This window comes from Grammomys surdaster, unplaced genomic scaffold (genome assembly GCF_004785775.1).
Source record: "Grammomys surdaster isolate TR1022 unplaced genomic scaffold, NIH_TR_1.0 126313, whole genome shotgun sequence".
Classification (NCBI taxonomy): Eukaryota; Metazoa; Chordata; class Mammalia; order Rodentia; family Muridae; genus Grammomys; species Grammomys surdaster.
In genome coordinates, this window is record NW_021621113.1 from 10,866,507 (window position 1) to 10,884,910 (window position 18,404).

Genomic DNA, 18,404 nt, shown 5'->3' on the forward strand with positions numbered 1-18,404 from the left:
CTTCTTCCCTTTCCCTTTCCTGGTAGGACTTGGAACCAGGCTTGGGCTATGTCCATTGATTTTTATTTTACTGGGCTTTGTTTGCTTTTTAAATAGAACTGTAGTTTTGTTTTAAACAGTCAATGGGTTTTTTTGTTGTTGTTGTTGTTAATTTGCAGAATATAAAAATGAAATCAGCATTTTTATTTGTAGAAACAGGAAGAGTGTTTGTTCCTGTAACATGGGCAATGATGTCTCTAGCAATCCTGTAATTATAGTCATCTGATTAACCAGCAGAGGAACCAAAAGCAGAAGTCCTGAGTGGCTCAGCTTCTCAGGCAGAACACTAGTAACTCCCTTGAGAACTCTTCTTCTCCCATCATGAGAATTAGTTCTTCCTGGAGACACAATAGCAGTTGGCAGTGTAGAATGGCAGTGTTGGAATGAACAGAAGTGGCTCCTTCTCCATCTGCTGTAGTAACCATAGTAGACGTCAGTGGGAAGAGTTTTACTTCAGCTAAGAGGTCCTTCATTTTGAGAGAGCTGGCAGCTCAGTGAGCAGTAGTCCTGGAACTCGTTAGGCTTCTGCTGTCTATATTGTGTGTGTGTGTATGTATGTGTGTGTGTGTACATACAGTGTTGTGTGTGGTGTGTATATGCCTGCATTGTGTGTGTGGTATGCTATGTATGTATATATACAGTGCTAATGTGTGGTGTATGTGTGCTGTGTGTGTATAGTGTATGTATAGTGTGTGGTGTGTGTACAGTGTGATGTGTGTGTATAGTGTATATAATGTGTGGTATGTATGAATAGTGCGGCATGTGGTAGATTGTGTGTAAAATGTGTGTATGCATAATGTGTGCTGTGTATAGTGTGCAAATATGTATATGCAGTATGTGTAGTGTACTGTGTGAAAACATATGTGCTATGTGTCTGGATTGTGTATGCGCTGATTATGAGTCTAAATTGTGTGTACACGCAGTGTCCATTTGGAGTGCATGTGGTTTGTGTGGAGTGCGTGTGTATGTATAGTGTGTGCAGTGGATGTGGATTTAGTAGTGTGCATGTTGGGTGTGGTTTGGCTGTGATGTTTCAGCTCGTCCACAGTGCGGCTGCGTTTCCAGTGCTTTGTGTGGGGGATGTGGACATGTGTTTAGCTGTTGTGTTAGGTTGCTAGTTTAAGAGCTGTCTAGAGACCGCTGTAGTCTCTTCAGACATTTTAATGACTAAAACATAGGGTGTGTTTGTTTTGTTTTCCGTCTTCTGAGCTGGCTGCTTGGATATAAGAAATCTACTAATGAGTCAGCCTGTGGCAACTCATTCTTAAAACAAGCACACAACAACACAACACAACAAAAAGCACTACTGTTTTCCTTTCATTCTATTTATTATGTTTTAACACTTACTCATTTCATATGTATGAGTGTTTTGCTTGTATGTATGTATGTACATATGTATATGTTTGTATGAGTGTATATATGCAAACCATATGCATTCTTTTGCCTGTAGAGGTCAGAAGAAGGAATTAGCTCCTCTAGAGCTGCCATTAGGGATAGTCTGAGCTACCATGTGGGTGCTGGTAGGTAACTGAGCCCAGACAGTGAGTGTTCTCTGTCCTTCAGTTGTCTCTCTAGCTCTTTGCTTTTTGAAGTAGTAACCCTGACTGGCCTAAACTCATTCTCTGATCGTTCCTGCCTTTGCCTCCTAAATGCTGAGCTTACAGCTATAGCCACCACACTTGTTCATGGCTCATAGCTTGTTTCCCAGACTCTCTCAATGAATCAGAAACATTATATGAGAAGTATTAAGTATTATGTTAAGTTGAGGGAATTTTTTCATTTGGGGTTTATAATACAATAATTAAAAAGGAATTAACCAGCTGGAACCACGTTACAGGATTTTTTTTTTAAATGTGAAAGTCAAATAATTTGTGTCATTTTTATCTATTATAGAAAGCACATAACCTGGCCATGTAACCGTCTCATGCAGAGACAGTGCTGTGGTCTTTGTCACTCTCACAGAGGTCAGACTGGAGACGCAGTTGTCTTCCAAATAGCTGGGGTGTAAGGGCTTGGATGGCTCTCGTCTCCCAGTTTGAAGTAGAATAAAATGCTAGTCTTTTGTCTTTTAATGCAGTGTCTTCTTTGTGTTCTGAAATAGTTTAAGTGACTGCTGGAGCACTCGGCTTTTAAAATGGGAAGCTGGGGGGTTTAGAGAGTAATTAACTCAATTAAAAGATTAGAGAGACCGGGCAGCGGTGGCACACGCCTTTAATCCCAGCACTTGGGAGGCAGAGGCAGGCGGATTTCTGAGTTCGAGGCCAGCCTGGTCTACAGAGTGAGTTCCAGGACAGCCAGGGCTACACAGAGAAACCCTGTCTTGAAAAACCAAAAAAAAAAAAAAAGATTAGAGAAACAACAAGAACTACAGAAAGCAAGGGAACAATTGCAAAGTTTCCCCTTTGTGTGGTTAGAACCTATGGAACACAGTTAACAGTTTCTCCAGCTTAACCTCAAACTAAGACAGCCTCATGGGTGCTGGCTGGCCTTGCTTTCTTCCCTGTGTTGCTTGCTCCTCTGTAACGGTAGGTGAGTCTCACGAGTGCTCGGGCCCTTGTTTTTATTTCCAGTGGGTGTTTATCATGGGAACCAATTTTGGAGAAATTGAACTAATCACATTAGGAAATTTGAAACAGTTGATTTTCCAGTTTACGGTGCCAAAGGTTGGATACAAAGTGTGGGTCCTTGGCAGGACATTCTCCCACTGCTAAGCAGTTCCGCTTGAGTTCTCTTTTCCTTAACTCACCTTCCAGAATTCCTCGAGGACCGGTGCAACAGCCTCTGGAGGATCGGATCTTCCCTCCCACGGTCTCTGCAGTCTATAGCACGGTGAGCATCCCAAGTGTCTTTACACGTTGTCTGCTTGAACACAGTGCTTGGGGTTCCTGGCAGTGTTGGATTGACATGGTCTTTAGGTGGAAGATTGAACAAAATTCCAGTGAAATTAGGTGCATATAATGTGACCAGGTAACCTTTACTCACCATTGGGATCTAAGGAGGAGGGTAGAGTGAGTGAACACTGTGTTATGGTCCACTGTACTTCTACACTGCCTTGGGAAGGGTTTTGTTTTTTTTTTTTTTTTTGATTTTTCGAGACAGGGTCTCTCTGTGTAGCCCTGGCTATCCTGGAACTCACTCTGTAGACCAGGCTGGCCTCGAACTCAGAAATCCACCTCTCTCTGCCTCCCAAGTGCTGGGATTAAAGGCATGCGCCACCACCGCCCGGCCTTGTTTTAATTTTAAATTGATCTTAAATTACCTTTTTTTTTTTTTTTTTTTTTTTTGGTATTTTGAGAGAAGGCTTCTCTGTGTGGCCTTGGCTATCCTTAAAACTCTGTAAACCATTAACCAGGTTGGCCTTGACCTTGTTGATCAATGATCCATTTGCTTCTGTCTCCTGTGTGCCACTACTACCCAGCTATTTTGTAATGTTAATTTATTTTATGTGTGTGCATGTTGCCTGCACAGATAACTATGTACCTTCTGTCTGCAGTTCCCATGGAGGCCAGAAGAGGGCACCAGATTCTCCTGGGACTGGAGTTACAGATGGTTGTACACTGTGATGTGGGTGCTGGGAATCCAACCTAGGTTCTTTGGAGAGCAGCCAGGGAGTGCTCTTAACCACTGAGCCTTCTCTCCAATCCCTAGATTTTAAATTTGTATTGAATATTCTTTTATTGAAAAAACAAAAACAAAAACAAAAAACCAAACATATACAGTCACAGTGGAACACACCTATAATCCCAGTACCTAGGAGGCAGAGGCCAGCTTTGTTTATAGAGTGAGTTCCGGGTCACCCTGGGCTACACAGTGAAATCCTGTCTCCAAAAAATAAAATAAAATAAAATAAAATAAAAATAAAATCAATTTTTCCTTCTTAACCAAGTGTTTTTCCCTTTCCCCTGGTTACATATAAAATACACATCAATATTGAGAAGTAAATACAAGAGATTTTAATTATGTTGAATGAGGAGTTTGTAAGAGAAGGTTCACTTTTCAGTTCACTTGCTGAAATGATAAGTTCTCCAGTGAACCTATGAGAATTTAAGATACTTAGTAATAATTCCATCCTGCCTGCCATTTGTCCTTGTGTTGTAAAGAAACTTAGAGTCTAATAAGGGAAGTGAGTCAATAAATGATTATAACTTAAAACTATTAAGATTCTCAATAGGTTGAGTTCTGAATCAGTTTAGTTTTTGGACAGTATTAGAGATTGAGCCCAGGGTCTCAGAAATGCTAGGAAAATGCAACTGAAAAGAGTTTGAGTATTCTGTCTTTAAACAGAAGAAAGGCTTAACATAGTTTAGGTGTTTGTATTAAGTGTTTAGAAATACACTAAGATAAAGGGTAGAGATTGTTTTTGAAAAGGCATCTTAGGGGACTAGAAAGCCTGGAATGACGGTGTGCTCTGTAATGCCAGCACTTGGAGTGGTAGGATTTTTTTGTTTTCTTGTTTTTTCCCCTGAGACAGGGTTTCTCTTTGTAGCCCTGGCTGTCCTGGAACTCACTCTGTAGACCAGGCTAGCCTCAAACTCAGAAATCCACCTGCCTCTGCCTCCCAAGTGCTGGGATTAAAGGCGTGCGCCACCACTGCCCGGCAAGTGCTGGGATTTTTAATGAATTATTTATAATCTTTCCTGTTTGTTTGTTAATTTGTATGTTTTACGTGAGTTGTACTTTCTATCGCTGGCTATCTTGGAGCTTGCTATATATGCCAGACTGGGCTTAGATTTACAGAGACCCTCCTGCCTCTGCTTCCTGAGTGCTGGGATTAAAGGTATGTGCTGACATGCCTGGAGAATTATTTTCCATTCTTAATAGTTTTCCACTCCTCACCTCTGTAGTACTGTACACGGTCTTGCTGGTGAGGAGGGGGCTGTGTGACCGACCAGATGCCCTCAGTTTTTAGTCCCCATCTCAGCATCAGAATTCTGTATCTGTCATTATTTTTCAGTAAGTTCATTGGGCCTACTTCTCTGTCATCCCCTCCTGCCTTGGCATGTGGTGCCCATATGCCATGTGGAGTGAGTTGGTTAAATTCCTTGAAAGGCAGTAGTATTCCTGGCCAACTTTTAAAAACCACACCCTGCGTTTGTAGTGACTGTGTTTCCCTAGACTCGGAGTAGTCATTTCAGATGGAAGCTTTGCTGCTTAAGATTGGACCATTCTCTACAGTGTCTTCATATATTAGCTAGGTTCTTTTGTATTTAGTTATTTTAACTTGGTTTATACAAACTCGTCTTTGAAGTATTTAACAAAGATAAGTCAAATTTTAGAGATCAGTCCTATTAATGAACCATGGGCATTCAAACAAGTACTTGACAAGCTAAGCACGCAGTGCAGGGTAGAGAGCGAGGGCAGGCGGGGACACGAGCTGCAGTATGTTCACTGTGAACGTTCTGTAGTGGGAACTGTGGTGCAGGCCTATGATTTTGTCTTTCGTATTAAGAGAGGCTGTTAAACTAGTGTGTGATGTGATTGCAGTCACACTTAGTAATTGAGTAACGACTGCTGTCAGGGTGGAAGTCTCTGCAGAATGTCTGGAAACTTCCCATAATTGCCTACGAGAGACTCCTGTGTGCTAAGTTGCTCTTAAAGATTAGAGAATGACTTTGATACCGTTAAGGTTTTGATCCTCATAAGCAGTTTGCACTTTATACAGCATTTGAGTCCCAGTTCTTGGATCCTGGAGCTGGATGTAATGTTTAGAAAATCTTGTTTTGACAATTTTTCCACCGGTTGTGGTGACACACGTTGGTAGGATTTGCTGAAGGAGGCAGAGGCAGGAGGATCACGAGTTTGAGGCCACCCTGGGCTACACATTTTGCCCGGCAGTGGTGGCGCACGCCTTTAATCCCACCACTTGGGAGGCAGAGGCAGGCGGATTTCTGAGTTCGAGGCCAGCCTGGTCTACAGAGTGAGTTCCAGGACAGCCAGGGCTACACAGAGAAACCCTGTCTCGAAAAAAACAAAACAAAACAAAAAACCAAACCAAAACAAACCAATTTTTCCTAGCCGTTGCATATTGAGTAGACAGGCAGGCAGTGGTGAGCCTACTGCTGTGAAGCCTGAATTTGCTCAGTCAGGTCTTGGAGCATCCAGCCAGGTGGAAGTTGGCTGACTCTGCTGTCTGCCCACAGAATAACTGTCCATTGTTTTGAACCCAGTTGAAGCAGTGGTTTATTTACAGTTTCATGCATTGAAACTGATGTGCGCTGCACCACGCACAATCAGAATGTGTCCGTTAGGAAGTGTAGACACATGTAAGAACCAGGAGACTCCTCCGTGAAGGCCGACACCTGGCATTCATCCCAAGAAGACCCAGTCTCACTAAGTAGCCAAGGCTATTGTGGAACCCACAATTCTCCTGTCTCAGCCTCCTGAGCATTAGGAATTTGGGTGTGGCTAAAGACCTCTTGTTTCTCTTTTTGAGTCAGGGTTTCACTCTGTAGCTGAGGCAGAACTAGAACTTAGTGTGTGTCTTAGGCAGGGTCTAAAAATCATGGCAGCCTTCCTGTCTCAGTCCAGTGTCTTGGGCCTCTTTATAGCTCTGTCTCTCCTGCCCCCCTCTCTCTCCCTCCCTCCTTCCCTCCCTCCGTCTCTCTTTTTCTGTGTGTGTGTCCATTGCATGTGCATGCATGCACATGTTTGTGTGCAGAAGTGCCTGGACTAAACTGTGTTTGAGCTTGTACAAACCAATAGTTGAGGTAGGGTGACTTTTTTTTTCCTTTCTTCTACTTTTTGTTTAGTTTGGTTTGATTGTTTTTAAGGTACGCTCTTTATGTGATGGAGCTCTGGCTATCCTGGAACTGCCTCTGACTCCTGAGTGCTGGGGCTAAAAGCATGTGCTCTGTTCTCTGTTTCTGCTTTGTCTTTTGAGAAAGTCTCTCATTTGATCCTGGGGCTCACTGTTTCAGCTTGACTAGCTGGCCAGGAAACTCTTGGGATGCACCTTTGGATGTAAGCCAGGATGCACTGCTTTTATGTGGGTACCGGGGATCCAAACTCAGGTCTCCTGATTGCAAGGCAGAGCAAGCTCTTCCCACCACGCCTCTCCTGACCTCCTGTCACTGTAGAGTACCCATGGCCCTGCACCTTGGGACTCGCAGTCTCATTATTAGCAATCTAGATCTGTTTTTCTGCCTGTCTTTGTAACTGCTAATTAATGACATTTATGAAAGTTTAGATTCTTTGTTAATATTTAATGTGGCTTTCTCATTAAATGTTAAATCAGAGACCTAATTAAAATATTATTTAATATGTATTTGCTTGATTTTTCCTCTTTCAGAAGAAAGATTAACCTTGAAGATGTAAAGGCATGCTCTGCTGGTAAATGCCAGTTAGGAATGCCTTTCAGAATTCTCAAATAAAAGTAGAAAGAATCCGTGCCAGGGTGCTTTGCTTTGATGGTATGTTTCTTTAGCCTGTGGAATATTCCACCCCCTGTGCCATTTTATAAAGTGTCCCAAGAATCATTGCTCAGAAGCAAAGCAACTCCATCACCTGCCGTCAGACAGGTCCTCGAAGTTAGGATAACTGCAAGTGCTGTGCTAACTAAATAAAGGTGCAGCTAGTTTTAGGGGGAAGCAAAGGAACAGGCCTTATCTGGGGAATAGATGGTTATTATCATCAGTTGGGCGCGTGGAGAGAGAGACTATCTGTAACTGTTTTGGGGCCCTTGCTTTTGTGAGCACACCTTGCTGTTGGGACTCTGAGCAGGATTAAGGTTCTGTCCATTATGCTTCCTGTGACTCTAGGTCACAGTTCATGGTGGAGCCCCTGTGGATAGCTTTGAGTAAGAGCCCAGGCACTCAAGGCTGAGTATGTATGGAGATGGGAACTGTTTGTGTGATTGCTCCATTGCCATACAGAACTTTCTACAGAAGGGCATTGTATGTCTTTAGTTTTTACAGATTCTAAATATCCATTGGATATGTTAATTTTTAGACCTATAAAACCAGAGGTGCAATTTTGTTTTATTTTGAGACAAGGTTTCACTGTGTAGCTCTCTGTGTAGCTGTCCTAGAACTCAATCTGTAGACCAGGCTGGCCTCAAACTCAGAGACCTGCATGCCTCTGTGCCTCCTGAGTGCTGGAATTAAAGGCATGCGCCACCACTGCATGACATACATTTTTATTCTTTCAAGATGAATTTTTAAAAAATGTATGTGTATGCATGGGTCTGTGTCTCTAAGCCATGTGTATGGCTGGAAGAGGGCATTAGTTCTCCTGAACTGGAGTTATAGGTGGTTGTGGTCTTGCCCAACATGGATGCTGGCAACATAATTTGGGTCCCCCTGGAAAAGAATAACAAGTGTTCTAAACCTCTATACTTTTTTTTCCAGCTGCTTCATTCTTTTTTTTTTTTTTTTGTTTTTCGAGACAGGGTTTCTCTATGTAGCCCTGGCTGTCCTGGAACTCACTCTGTAGACCAGGCTGGCCTCGAACTCAGAAATCCGCCTGCCTCTGCCTCCCAAGTGCTGTGATTAAAGGCGTGCGCCACCACCACCCGGCTAGCTGCTTCATTCTTATTTTTTTTTGTTTAATTTGCTTTTTGATCCAGGTCCCTGTAGTCCTGGCTATCCTGGAGCTTGCTATCTAAACCACTGTGGTCTCAAGCTCACAGAGGTGTTCCTGCCTCTTCCTCTCATATTGCTGGAATTAAGATGTTCACCACCACATTCCTTTAAGCAAACATTTCTTTAATAATTAAAAAAATATATAATTAGGAACCCGTGTGAAATAATTATTTAAACTCCCTCAAACTTTGAAAGTCCAGTTGAGAGGGGCGTGTGTGTGTGTGTGTGTCTGTCTCTCTGTCTCTGCCTCCCATGAAGTTTTACACACATGTACATGCATAAACATGTGGAAAAGGCACAGTCTTGAAATGTATGATTCTGATAGGTTCTGGTTTATGGAAGAAAAATCATTAAAACGTGTCTAGAAGTTGGTCAGTCATTCATCTGGAGTGCTAATTCTGTTCTGTATGAAGTGTAAAATCCCAGCAGGAAATGCTTGGCCCAGACAGGGTTTGGTGGGTGTGATTCTTTCCTCTTGTTTGTTTCTTTTTAAAGAAGGGGCCCACTGAAGTCACTCTGGATAGCCTGGATTCTGTTTAAAGTTTGCATGATCATCATGATAAACTTGTGCCTGAGAGAAGGTTAGGGTTTGTTCAGTGCACAGTGCCAGGGCCTGCAGGACACGTGATGCAGACAAGCTTCTTGTTTGAAGAGATGACTCCCTAGCTATTTGAAAATTTGGCTGTGTAGATTGCACTCTTCCTCAGGGATGTCAGGCTTTTCTTATAACCCAGTGTGAACTTTTCAGAAGGTGACAGGAGATGACAGGACTATAGAAATTCAGGATGAGGAGAGGGTAGACTGAGGCAGCCAAGGAAATGGTTGTTGGGAGGAAAGCTCCTGCCTAAATGTTTGCGGCAGCGAGCTCTGTTGGTGCACGTTAGGTTGTTGGCAGTGGGCTCTGTTAGTGCATGTGGTCACCCAGCAGAGTGTGTGTGTGTCTAGTGTCTGGATAATTTGCGACATAGTTCTGTGGGCTGAGAACAGCAAGCAGGACACTGGGATACTGTGCCAGCATTGCTTTACAACTTGCTGGGACCTCACTGTTGGTAGGTCTGCATTTTTATTTAGTTTCCAGGTGATGCCAAGGCCTCTAGTTTGGGACGCTGCAAACCACTGCGTTAGACTAAACCCCTCCTATTCTCCCAGGTATGAAAATAAAAACCAGAGTTCCAATCATTTCTGTATAAAACTGTCTTTCTAGACTTTAAAACCACCGTTTATATGTTGGTACCGACATTGTGAAATATCCATTATTTAACAGATTACACAAATAAGTTCCCATGGTACTTTTCATTATTTTAAGGTTAAGGAAAATAGTTTATTGAGTAGACTGCAGGAGGGCGGGGACTTCAGTGATTAGAGCTCACATCAGGACAATGGGCTGTAAGTCTGGGAGAAGTAGTAGTGTTATTAGGGTGTCTCCAGACATGGGATTGAGACTGTTTGAAGAACAGTCCAGGTTGGCCAGTGTGTAGTTCTGCAAGGCCAGCTTGAGTCCGTGTGACACTTCTGCTCTGCAAATGATAGCCATGCTAGCCACTCAAACCTGTACCAATTCAAGACTGTTTCTTTTTCTCGTCCTCAGAAAAAGAAATTAGTTTTTTGATTTACGTATTTTATTTTATGTGTATGACTGTTTGCCTGTACATATGTATGTACACTATGTATGTATATATGTGTGCATGATGTCTTTGGATATCAGAAGAAAGTATCCCATCTTCCAGGACTGGTTATGAATTCACCATATGCCTGTTGGGAATTGAACCCAGGTCCTCTGCAAGATCAACAAGAGCTCTTAACCACTGAGCCAACTCCAGCATAGCTACACCAGTGCTCAAACCTGGGTCTCTGACTGTAAGACCTACATTCTTGATATTGTTTTGATCTACTTACAAGATTCCTGGAATAGATGTTTATGGTCTACATGTTTGTGCTTTAAGTCTTTGCTTAGAAGGTAATGATCTGTGACTAAACCTCAGAATGGGAACTTAGTGACATTTCTTCTGTGACAAAAGCTATTCTAGAGCGATCTAATTAGGATTTTGATAACACTTTTGAATTTATTACTTGTTATTGAATACTAAGTTCAGATATACTTGTATATCTGATGATGAACTGTATAATACTTGTACCTTGGACCGATTGCCTTGGATCAGTTATGTAACTTGTTTTGTTTTTGTGTTTTAAGACAGGGTTTCTCTGTGTAGCCCTGACTGTCCTGGAACTCACTCTGTAGACCAGGCTGGCCTCGAGTGTAACTGGGTTTACTGGTGCTCAGGCAGCTCTGGCCTCTCTGAAGAGCCTAGACCCCAGACAGTGCGCTTTGAACTTAGGAAAGAACATGGTGTCTGTGGTACAGGGACACAGCCCTGGAACCCAGCACTTGGGAAGCTTAAGTGAAAAGACTATTGTAAGTTTGAGGCCAGCCTGGGCTACATAGTTACAGTTTACTCTTGCCATGCTGTGAGACCCTTGATTCAAAAATCCCAAATCATAATAAACCAAAACAACAACAACTCAGCTCTTGTCAGAACTTTTGACCACAGGGACAACAGAGAAAAAACCAGCAGCAACAAAATCAAAACCCAAAAAAAAAACTGCAAACGTAGATAGTCCTTGAAAAAGACCTGGCATTGTTGTTATCCCCGTGCAGAGTGTGACTGTTCTGTGTGAAGTTTCTCTGAGTGATAGGCCATAGTAGGATTGACAACCTTCTTGTCTGTTTCTTCAGGGTAGTTAGCTCCAGTCAGTTAAGGGTAGACTCTTAGATCAGTAGTCTGGGTTACTATTAGCACTGAAAGTAGAGATAGTCCACGCTGGCTCCTCTGTGCTTTAAGGTTGCCTTGGCTTCCTCATGTACTCAGGAGTTGCTAAGCTCCTTAAGTCTTATCCCTGAGTAGCCGTATAATAGGTTGTATGGTTTGTTGAATTAATATCATAGTGTAATACTAGTTACTTTTACATGCTCGAGGCCACTTGGTGGCGAGCAGGCCACAAGTACTCATTTAGTTTGTCCATGAGGACCGGTGCGTTCGCAGACAGATGATGAGAGCCGGGTTGCTGTTGGCATACAGGACAGCCGGGGCACAGAGGACTGCCAGGGCACAGAGCACTGCCAGTGTGAGTGAGCCTCCTGTGCTCACTTGCTGGCTTATGCTGGGCGTTTTTATTTTGGGGGAGCAGGTCAAGGGTTTGCTATAGAGTCTTAGGCTAGCCTCAGTCTGGCCGTGTATTCCAGGCTAGGGTCAGACTTGTGATGGCATCTCTGCCTCTCTAGTGTGTCTACTGTGACATCACATGTGGGAGTTTATAGGCTGGTGTGGAAACTGCCGGGTTCCCAAGGACAAGTCTGAAGTATGTGCTTCTAGAAGAATAGAAATCCAGATTAAAATATAAGGAAGAAAGTGTTGCACCGCCTGGCTAGCGAGCCACCCAGTTTTGTATTTTACCCCTTGGCCTGATGGGACGGCTCATTAGCTAACCCGTACAGGTCAGGCGACTTGAATTTGATTCCCAGATAGATCCTCATGACTTTTGAAAGTTCTTCTCTGAGTGCCACAGGACGCCAGGCACTTAACACTCACAAACATACTGTATACCTACACACACACAAAATCCTAAACATTGTATATCTGTCTGTCTGTGTGTCCATCCATCTATCAATCTATCTATCTATCTATCATCTATCAATCCATCCATCCATCTATCTATCCATCATCTGTCTATCTATCATCTATCCACCCACCTATCTATCTATCTATCTATCTATCTATCTATCTATCTATCTGAGGATATAGTTATTTGTTCTCCCAATGGACTTGTTTTGTGGTTATTTTACTGTCCCAGATGTCATGGTCAAATAGATTTATAACCCTACATTTCTTTTCTGATTAAATAGTAACAGACATATTGAAACTGAAGAGAACTGAATTATGAAATCACTTTATTTTCTAGGAGAAACTTTTATATTTTGGAGAGCAGCCTTTTGTTTTTGTATTTTTGTAGACATAAAAAATATGCATGCATATATGGCTTAGCTAAACTTATACATAAAATTTTCTCAATACTGAATTGTTCCCTGGTGTGTTTGGATACATGTGGACATGTATTCCATGGCGCATACTCGAGGTCAGAGGGCAACTGTGGGCGTGGTTCTCTCCTTCTACCTTTATGTCGGTTCTGGGGATTGAACTCAGGGTGCCAGGCTTGCATGGTAAGTGCTTTACCCACTGAGTCATCTCGGCCCCTCCTTGATTCATACTTTTACACACAACTTACATTCTGTATTTTTTCTTAATCTGTCATATATGTTGTTTTTATATTTTTTAGAATTGTGCCTCATTTTAGTGGACATGGATGTACCATAACATACTGAAAGAAATCATTTCTAGCTTTTGGGATAAAATGAAGGGCAAGTTGTAATCAGTATTCGTGCTGTTCTCCATTGCTTAGCTTCAGTTCTCCAGAAATGGATTTGGATTACCCAGCTCCTTTTGGGAGTTGTAAAGTTTCAGATTACCTGGCTGGCCTTGACTGGAGCTGAGAATGTCCCTGACCTCCTGACCCTCCTTCCTTGGCCTCTTGAGCGTTGGGGTTATAAGTATGAATCACTGTGCCTGGTTTTATCCAGGGCTGGGGATTGAACCTAGGGCTTTTCGCAGCTATGTTATGCACATCCTCTGCTCTATCTCAGTAGCCTTGCATTTGCAACTTACTCTGTATTGAACATCCTTGCTTATAGGTCTTTGTTGTCTTAACTCTTTATGCTGATTGATCCCTAAGTACCGTATTGGCACTTGTATACCTTCCTAATGAAATGATGAGACTAATGGTTTACAGAAAGATTTCTAATGAAAGAATCTATCCCCACTCCATTCCTTTGTTTAGGCGAAGCCAGTTAGTAGCGCTTTTACTTTTGGTCTCTCTGCCATGACTCTTTGTGATAGTTCCCAAAGCCTCTTAAAGTTGCCAAAAAGGGGTCAGGATGTTTTAGTGAGCCACCGTGTGGGTGCTGGGAATTGAACTCAGGACCTCTGGAAGAGCAGTTGGTGCTCTTAACCACTGTGCCATCTCTCCAGCCCCAGGATGTTTTAGTATGTGGGCAGACACTATAGTAGATGAGAATTCTGTGGATCAAAGACTATATTGGATGCTTTCCAAAATGCATTGTTTTTACAAAGTAGGCAGTGAGCTTCATTGTTACATGGCTCATGAAGGCAGTGCTGAGATCACGTCTGTCTACTTTTCCCTTGTTCCATTGATTACCAATCCGTCCCTTTAGTATCCAGTTCTCGTGTGTGGAAGCTGGAGGGGTAGACGGGAGCTAAGAACAGTGGAGCGATGTTTGCTAATGTGTTCACAGAACTACTGTTCAGCTCACTGATGAGGAGAACGTCTTTAAGGGTGACCTTTTTTTACAGTGGGAGATGAGATTCTTTAAAGCCAGGGTCTCAGGTAGCCCAGGCTGGCCTGGAACTCAACATTGTGTGCTGCTGTCTGATCTTGAACTCTGATCAATCCTCCTCCTGTAATTTCCTGGTACTGCAGCGTCCGATGTGCATCTCCTCCTCAGCTGACCTTGGCTCCTTCGAGTGTCTGTTGTCATGGGATGTAGTGCAGCGGCACTTCCCAGCCTCTTTTGAAGTCACCGCTCCTTCTCAGGGTGGTCCTTCTGAACTCATCATTTTGGGAAGATGATCTCCTTGCTTGATGCTTATTAACGTGCTTATTTGCCCAACACTAGCCTGCCTGTTCACTCCCTCCCACTGTCCTTAGTTTCACTAACATGTAAATAATGACAGCAGCAGACGGCTCCCTTATGTATACAGTTCAGCAGTGTTAGTGTATCTGTCATCAGAGTTTTAGGACGTTTCCATTAGGCCCAAAAGAGTGTTTCTTGGGTTGTAACTCCCCGACCCTTAGCCCTAGGTAGCTCTTTTCTGTATCTTCCTGTAGTGAACATTTCATGGAGTCATGTGATCAGTGTGATATGAGTGGAGAGTTACTTACCCTTCAGCAGGCAGGCATAATGCTGCAGTGTGCTGTCTCAGCGAGGAGTCACGTGTTTTCCATAGTCTTGCTAGTGTCTTGGCCCGGTTTTCTCTTTTTCAGCTAATTCTCCTCTCCATCCCTCTGCACACAGACCACTACCTTTCCCAGTATGTGCTCTGTGTCTTGGCACTCTCCCTTTCTTTTGAAAGTACTGTCTTTATCTGATAGTCTAAACTCAGCTTCTCACTTCCCAAAAACCAAGAGGTTTCCACCCGCTTCAGACCCTGGAGCTGCCGCTGGGTTTTAGTAGCAAATTACCCTGGATTGCAGTGTGGCTTGTTACTGCTTGCTGTGACCTCCTTCCTGTTAAGGCTTTTGGAAGGGGGAAACCTGTCTATAGGTAAGGCTGAGTCCCCGAGGTGTGGCAGAAGCAGTTATGTTGACTGATGCTGTTGTCACAGACCATGCTGTACTCACCCCCCACCCCCCAATCTTGGGGACAGTTGAGTGATTCCAGTCTCCATTTGCTCTGTTGTGACATTCACTTTTCTCTTGGGACAGCTGACATTGTGATAAGTCTTTAATCACCTTTGTAATATCAAGGTTTGATTTTAATTTTAGCAGGCAACATTATTTATTCTATAATCTTGGTACTTTTTTTCTTGTAGAATTCTAAGTAGAAATACAAAGATATTGGTTACGTGGTCTTAGTGGCGACATTTAACATTGATTGGGTTGATCCAGAAATTGTCAGCCCTCTACCCTGTGTCATTTTCAGAAGTCTTCATTTGCTAGTTTTGGTAATTAGTGTAGGTGCATTGGTAGTAAACCTACCCCTAGATTGTTTGGTCCGGCTGCAACTCCTCTCTCAAACCCAGAGTTAGAGATCAGCGGCTGCTGATGCTCGATGCACCGCCACCGTCGATGTTCTGGACCGACTCTTGGCTAGTCCTCCCTGAAGGCTGCCCTACTTTTTCAGCCTCTCATCTCCCACAGCACTTCCCCAGACCTAGGATTTCAAGCCATAACTTTCAAGGAATTCCCACTTTTCTTTAAGCTATTATTTTCTTTTTTGTTTGTTTGTTTGTTTTTGTTTTTTGAGACAGGGTTGCCTCCCAAGTGCTGGGATTTAAGGCGTGCACCACCACCACCTGGCTAGCTATTATTTTCAATGTAGAACATAAACTGGGCATAGGCTATAATCCCAATACCTGGGAGGCTGAGTCAGGAGGATTACTTCAAGTTTAAAGCCAGTGTGCTCTGCGTAACAAGTTCTATCAGGTCTACACACAGAAAATGCATAACCACTTCATGGAGGGGGGTTCTCTCTTACTGTAAAGTCAGTGAGTAATGAAGGATTCATGCAGCCAGCCAGCCAGCCCCATTCCATCCTGCTGTATCTCTAGTCAGATCAACCAAAAGGACTGAGCGACCGTGCCTCTGTCCTAGAGGTCTACACTGATGTGATTTGCCCTCACCTCGCTCCCTCCTGCTGGGTTTCGGACCTTCTCTGTCTCCTTTTCATGTTAGAATTTTCTTACACAGTCCTGGGTATATAAATATAGAAAATAGCTATGTTAATGTTTACTATAATCATGAAGAAGTTTTAAAAGAATTCTTTGGTGTAATACACACAGTTTCTCTACTTGTATTAACGACAAAATCAAATTTGCATGCAAATGAATGACTGAACTTATTTTTGTATTAGAAATTAAATCTTGTCTGAATGTTTGATGTCATAGGACATGGAGAGCATCTTTAACATTTTCCAAGAATTGATTGCTATTTTGATTTTATCATCTGGTTTCAGTGCCTAGAATACTGCTTCACATAAATACAGGGTGTTCCTTTTTCATTGTTACTGAGTACATACTTCTGTTGACAGACTGAGCAGCTCATGTGCTTGATGGTAAGAGCCTCACAACTGAACCCTGTCTGATTCATCAGAAGACATGGTGTCTGCTTGCTTAAGTGTGACCAGAGGAACTCATGCAATTGCTTATTTTTTGAAAGGTCAAAGTGTACGGGAATACCTGGCATTGCACATTACCTAACCTAATTAATAAGTGTAGAACAAAACAAGAGAGAAAGCCTTCCTCCCGTCTGTCTGTCCTTTCTTCCTGTGGATTGACAGTGATGTTGGAATTTGAACAATGTCATGATCATGATGTTAAACGTTATCCACTGTACCAGTTCATTTAAAAAAGACTTTATGTATACCTATTCTATATATTCTCTGTCTCTCTCTCTCTCTCTCTCTCTCTGTGTGTGTGTGTGTGTGTGTGTGTGTGTGTGTGTGTGTGTGTGTGTAGGTGTGCTTCTACTGTACAGCTCTCCTAGCTATCAGACTCCCGAGTCTCTGGTCTCTGTGTGCTTTTATCCGTTGGCCACATTCACAGCCCCACACTGCTTCTTGAGTAGATAGGGTTTCATTATTTTCTAGTATTTGTTGGTTTGAGGAAATACATGTTCTGAGGGAAGAGCTAAGAAACTTCTAGTGAGGGCTGTCACGGGGGAAAGCTCAAGCATCTGTCTGTCACCCTGGTTAAATGTGGCCATCTCTGTCTCGGGTCTGCACCTGTCTGAATGTTACTGTTTGTTTCTGTATCTGTTGAAGAGCTCCTTATTCATGTATAGGGCATTTTGCTTGCATGTACCTGTGTGCACCATGTTTATATGTGCTTGATACCCTCAGAGGTCAGAAAAAGCTGTTGGATCCCCCTAGAATCTATCTGGAGTTAGAGATGGTTGTGAGCCACCATGTGGGTGCTGGGAGCCAAATCTGGGTCTTCTGTAAATGCAACCAGTACTCTTACCTGCTCAGCAGTATCTCCAGCCCTTGGCTTCTGTATTTTTATTTGTTTGGCTTTTTTGAAAATAAGGCCTAATGTGTTCCAGGGTGACCTGGAATTCCTAATTCTCCTGTCTGGGATTATAAATATGGCCCACCAACTAGAGAAACTATCTTGAAGTGAAGAAAAGTAATGGATGGTGACTTAGAAGCCATATGCTTTTTATCTTCATAGGAACAGTTTGTTGCTGAGAAAGATTAATTTACTTGATAGGACTCTGGATGATGTCAGAGAGGACTTTAAAAAAAAAAAAGTAAAGATGTAGTCACTGTGCTTAAGTGTTGTTTTCATTGGACATAAGCACAGGACAGCGAGGAAGTGCCGGGGTCTCTCACAGTGCATCTGCAGTGCTTCTGCTTACTCAGCCTGAGGAAGTGACCAGCTGCAGTCACACAGCGACTGCCTCTGTATTTCAGATACAGTGCATGACTGTTAGCTCACTCTGTGATTGGAAAGTCAAAGGAATGATGTACAGAATCCTTAGTTCTGTTTTCTGTTGGACGTTTAGAGGATTATGTTACTACTCTACATCCCTGCCTGGCCCCACCCCCTAGTAGCCATTCTTCCTGGATCTCTGTTTATGTCTGGTTGGCTACCCCTTGTTACCTACAAAAGGATGCTCAGGTTCCATTAGCTTCATGGTTTGCCATCAAATCACATTGTACTTTTAGGTAGAGTTCTTGGGTGAAACCTCACAAGGTTTTCAGTAAGTCCAAGATTATTTCAGAATGTCCAGAGGAACTAAGGCATATTAGATCCCCCACCCCCGTGTGTGTGTGTGTGTGTGTGTGTGTGTGTGTGTGTGTGTGTGTGTGTAGAGTTAGGGGATGTATTTGATTCTCCGTGTGTGGAGGAGAGTGAAGAGAGTCTGTGTACAAGTGTGTAGAGGGAGAGTAAGATGTGTTAGAGGTTCTGTGTGCGCATGTGCACCAGTGTACAC

The 18,404-nt window shown here is 42.9% G+C and overlaps 1 protein-coding gene across 12 annotated transcripts in view; it reads left to right on the top strand.

Moving 5' to 3' along the window:
- Positions 1-18,404, top strand: part of Eif4g3 (eukaryotic translation initiation factor 4 gamma 3) — a 221,703-nt gene that overhangs the window by 46,093 nt on the left and 157,206 nt on the right. For 11 of the 12 annotated variants that reach the window (XM_028759686.1, XM_028759683.1, XM_028759672.1 and 8 more), the window contains exon 2: positions 2,793-2,868. The gene's annotated coding sequence lies outside the window, so the exon portion shown is untranslated. Of the gene's footprint in view, positions 1-2,792; positions 2,869-18,404 lie in introns of those variants that run through there. The other variant, XM_028759682.1, reaches the window with a different exon arrangement.